Source organism: Drosophila miranda (genome assembly GCF_003369915.1).
Source record: "Drosophila miranda strain MSH22 chromosome Y unlocalized genomic scaffold, D.miranda_PacBio2.1 Contig_Y3_pilon, whole genome shotgun sequence".
Taxonomy (NCBI): Eukaryota; Metazoa; Arthropoda; class Insecta; order Diptera; family Drosophilidae; genus Drosophila; species Drosophila miranda.
In genome coordinates, this window is record NW_022881625.1 from 3,032,555 (window position 1) to 3,038,300 (window position 5,746).

A 5,746-nucleotide genomic window follows, 5' to 3' on the forward strand; every position below is an offset into this window, starting at 1 on the left:
TTGCTACGGGTGTGGAACAAAAGATACTTACAAACCGGTATGTCCCAAATGTAACCCTCCGGGAAACCGGCAGAAGGATGTGTTAAACAACAACAAGCAGACACATCCTTAGAAAAAAGTTTGCAAGAATCACCTACTAGTTTAACGAACGACCACAGTTTAAGGGAGCCTAAGATCAGCTCACAAACAGTAGAGGAAACCCTGCCTACGGCATATCATTTTTCATTTACTCCTTTACCTAAAAGGGAAACATAGGATTGCTCATAGTTGTTGATCACAATACTAAGTTCCATTTTCTGTGTCCCTTGAAGAAATTTACAGCCCCTAAGATCTGTGAATATCTGGAAGGGTCTCTCTTTTATACATTTGGGGTGCCAGAAGTCATCTTGTCAGACAATGGATCCCAATTTAAATCTAGCTACTTTCAGGCATTTTTAAATAGCTTCGGTATAACACAAAAATGCACAGCTATTTATTCACCGCAAGCGAATGCCAGCGAGCGACTGAACAGATCCGTGATAGCTGCGATACGAGCTTATATCGGTAACGAACATTCCAATTGGGACTGTAACCTAAATGCCATTAGTGGTTCATTGAGATCTACCTTACATAGGAGTACAGGGTATTCTCCATATTTTCTAGCATTTGGTCAAAACATGATGTTGAATGGGAAGGATTACGCACTCTTGCGTAAACTAGACCTTTTGAACGACGATACTAGAATGGAGAACCCCGATTCCTTGCAGCTAATCCGGCAACAGGCTAAAGCGAATGTCAATAAGGCACACGAAGAAAATTCGCATAGATACAATTTGCGCTGCCGTGATACACAATTAAAGATTGGAGATTTGGTATATGCTAGAAATTTCACACAAAGTAGTGCTATAAAAAAGTTTAGTTCTAAACTAGCCCCTGTGTTCATTCCCGCTCAGGTAATTAAAAAGCGAAGTCCGTACTATTACGAATTGGTCGATGGGAACAAGAAATATCTCGGCGTGTATCATCTGAAAGACATTCAAATCAGGAAATAATCTCTCCTAATCAAGTTCTTCAGATAATTATTCGTCGAGCAGGTCTTGTATAATTATCTGTGGTGTAGTAGCCAGCACAAAATATAGGGAATTGGTTATCTTCTTTCGTCTCGTGAGACCCCCTAGTGATATTTCGAACGATCAAGCTTTAGCCGCTCTTAAGGTTGGATCAAAGCCTTAGCCGCTCTTAAGTCCGAACGCCCACGAACCCATACAAGCGACGGACAGTGGGAAGCATAGACGGCAATCGTACGATTGCACAGTTAAGCTATGCTGTGCATTAGACGATCGTTGTATGCTGCTGCGAATGTTCTGGATCATACGATTGCACAGTTAGTAAAAAGCTCAAAAGCTCTGCTGCACTGGCTACTCAGTCCATCGTCTATTACTGCTTTGAACAATATAAGAAAGTTGATCGATCTGTAAAGACGTGATAATTTCCGAGTGCGAGCAACATACATATTGCACACACATATATATAGTGCTATCCGGAAAATATATATATTTCCACAAATATATGCTGGAAGCATATAGTTACAAGTGCCGTACAGTTCAGTGGTCAGTGAATGACAAGAATTTAGTGCAGATATATTTGGGAAAAGAGGTATGTTTTTATATTAGTGCCGTGCACGTGCTGACATAACCTATGTTGCAGGGAGGTGTACCTAAGCTGCCCCATCGCGGTATAGTCTCGAGAAGACTACCCTGGGAGCTGGCTTAGGCGAACAGTTGTCGAGGTTTCTCCAACTCCATCCATAATTCATCTGTTCTGGACCTTATATTGCCACCAAGTCGGAATCTCCAAAGATCCAAGTGGAACAGATCAGCCTTAATCGCCAAGAATATTTAGTGCTGCTCAGACATAAATAACTAAATACAAGCTTGGCGGAAGATTCGTCAGTACGGCCCGGAACCATATACATCGCACCTGTTGACCTCTAACCAACTTCAGGCGGTCAACAGTCTACAAAGCAGCAGCACAGGATCGAGTTTTGTCCAATTTACATTTAATTCATTATCAAGTTCCAACGCATAAACATCAGCAGTTTAACGTAATGTAACTGAAACTTTATTAACACCCCTCTTTGATGTTACGCGCGTACATACCTACATACATATGTGCATATGCACACTAAATTGTCTTCGTTTGCTACCTTTTGGTTCAATTTTCGCGATAGAGCATAACAATTAAATTTCTGTCTGTATTATGAAAACCAAAACAACTGACTGATGACTATGCGACGGTGTTTGTAGCGTAATTGTATTGTATGCATTATATATTTATGATTTCCATATTTTAAACAGCTGCGGTCAACATCTACGACATCATTGGGCCCAACGATCAGCGTAAGACAATAACGCCGGAGTGAGTAATTATGTACAGCAAAAAGTAGTTTGGTCAAAAGAGCCTATTAACTTGAAAGTGTAGATATGCATACAGTGTATAATGATTCAAACCCGTCTGCTCAGTGTGTATAATGCACCCCAGTCTGATCTAGCTTTTGTTTACGATTTCGATTCTTATTCTCTCGTTTATATATATATATATATCTATACCCTAATGTTTTTAATGCTTTAAAATAATGAATTTATAACTAAACTTATATGATAATTAGGATTAAGGAAATATTACCCACAAATTAGAAGCTAAGTCAATTGTTGTGTTTCTACAACTGCAACGTAATGAATATTGAAATTGAAGTCTCACATTATATTAAAATATGAATCTTTTTGGATTGAAATGAATCTTTAAAATCATAAAAATGGCCTGTCGAGTATCCGTGCCAGGATCTTATAAAATGTGGTAAACCTTAGTAAAGGATTGATCAAGGGACAATGCAAGAACTCGAACGCAATGTCATGGTAGGGAGGGTACAGAATAGAGGGACAATCAACACCTAGGTTCTCTCTAAATAGAAATGGTTCAGTAGGGCTTTTTTTTTGGCGTGTCGGCGCTATCAGTATTTCAGTTTCCTTTGTTTTATATAATCACTTATAGTTCCCGTAAAGTGCACTAATTAAATGTAGTGGAGTACGATAGTACAATTAGGCGAGGAAGAACCCCGACCATCCGGCGAGCTAGACCCGAGCCTAGCAAGAGTGCACACGACCAACCCTATTTGTACGCCGTCCTTAAGTCAGTCATGGTCATCTGCTGATACCGAGGGCCTATATATCTGTTTACATATATATATATTTAAACTCTGGTACACTACACCCTCGAGCCCCATCAAATCAGCAGCAACAGCAGCGCCAATACCAAATGCAAATCCCGCAACCCCGCCAAATCCCAAAATCCCGCCAAACACAAAGGGAAAGGTCGAAAAGACGCCACTTTTCCCGCCTCTCACACTCTCGGACAGTTCGGCAGTAAGGGGAGAGGGAGAAGACGGAGGAGAGCCGGCTAGCCGACGCGCAAGAGCGGAGCGCCAAAACGGCCAACGGGCAGCCACACACACACACACGACCGGATCGAACCCGTTGCGTGTCGAACTTGGTTCGAGTTCGAGCAGCGGGTCGATCCAAGCCATAGCCCAGCCTGCACCAATACCACCAACAACAGCAACATCAAAACGACTCCGCGCCCTCATCGACAGTGGGAGTGACGATGAGGGTGAGAGGAAGCAGGCCAGACGACGGGGCCGCCATCACCAGCAGCGGCTGCAAACACAAAGCACAAATACAAACACCAACACCGTCACCGCCACTCACACCAGCACCATCGCCAATACCAATACCAACACCACCACCGCCACCCCCATCACAAACCCCCCTGCCACTACCACCGACGATGACATCCGGCACGGCGAATTCGGGCATCAGCCCAGCCAGGAACGTGGGTTGAGGATCCTCATCCGAGGACTCTCCCACTCCATGCCGCCGGATTGGATTCGCAGCAGCATGCTGAATGAGGGGTTCACGGTTCGGTTTACTCGGGCGATCACCGATCGATTCGATCGCAGCCGCCAATACAACCTCTTCGAGGCTGAGATCGCCCCCAAACCGGACCGTGGTCAATTCGATGTGTTGAAGCTGCGACGCCTGGGTGGGAGCCCCGTCACGGTTGAGAGACTTGGAGTCTCCCGTGACCCCGCCCAGTGCCATCGATGTCAGGTGTTTGGCCACACCCGCGCATACTGTAGACGAGCTGCTGTCTGCATGAAATGCGCGGGTGGACATCTGACGACGGAGTGCAGCAAGCCAAGGGCCGCCAATCCCAAATGCGCCAACTGCCAGGGCGCCCACATCAGTGCCTACAAGGGCTGCAGCGCCTACAAGGCAGCCAGGCAGCGGCTCGTGGCCCATAGGGTCGTCAGGGATGAGGAGCGTCGCAATCAGCAGCCACAGCAAATCCAACAGCGACAGCAGCAAATCCAACGTAGCCAGCAGCAGCCACATCCACAGCCACTCCATAATCCGCAGCAGCAACGCCAACACCAACCGGATCGGCAGCATCGACAGCAGCATTGGTATGGCGACCAACATCCCCAGCCATCGACCAGGGGGCGCCAACACCAGAGGGTCCAGCCGATGCAGCCGATTGCGAATGATGCCCCGACGCCACGCCAACACCAGCAGCAGCAGCGGCCAGCAGCTCAGTGCGTTGGCAGCTGCGCTCAAAAACTGCAACTATATGTAGAGCAAATAAATGAGTTGGAACGGAGGATTAACCAGATGGCAGAGCAACTCACAAAATTGGCTGCAGCAAATGGCAAGGGCACAACAGCCATGCCCCCACTCCAACCAACAGCAGCAGCAGTTCCTGCCCCTCTGCCAATACCATCAGTCGCCGCCAATACAGCAGCAGCCATATCGGATTCAGAGTCCGACATTGACTGCGACGCGTCTGAATTAGACGATGGCGACGACTATGAATGGACCGACCACGATCCCTTCGAGGAGCTGGATGGCCTGGGTGAAGCCAGCCACCAGAACAAAGGAAAAAGACGTCAATACGGACAACAACGAAAAACGGCCAAAACACATAAAAATCACACGTACCTGCCAATCACCAGACAGAGCTGACCATGAAGAAGCTGCCTCGCCATCAACAGCAACCATTTCCTGCCAAATGGGCGGAAAATGAGGCCCCTTTTGGTGACGCTGCCACCGCACCATCCCAATGACGTCACGCAAATACCTGCTCACAGCTGCCATTCCAACGACGACGCAGATGCTGGCGTCTGTTGCCGCTCCACTGGGTCGTGCCCGTCTCTCATGCCAATTATGTGAGGGCGGGATGGCCCGGTGTTGTGCCGCCGGACGCCAGCAAATCCTGCAAACGAAGAAGGAGATTCAGGAGAGAGGCTGCCAATAAACACATATACTCACCTGCAAAAGTCTCTCACGCCATCACAAACCGGACAAAGGTCGCCAGCAACCACATCCAAATCAACGAAAGGCACCTGCAAATAAGCACAATTTAAAATCAAAACGCCAAAGCAAACACCTCCTCAACTGGGTGGCCGGACCAGTAGCCACTCAAAACTACACCAACAATCCGAAGACGAACGTGGCCGAGGAGGCCAGGCCAATACACCTGACAACGCATCCTGGTGGCCGGACCAGAGCCACTTGGATGCGGCCAATAACTTGGACCATTGCCATCACGCATCGACGCCAACTCCAACACACAACGACAATGCAGTCGGGTGGCCGGACCAGTGCCACTCGAGTGCTGCAGCCAACACCAATTAACGACAGATGCAACGTGG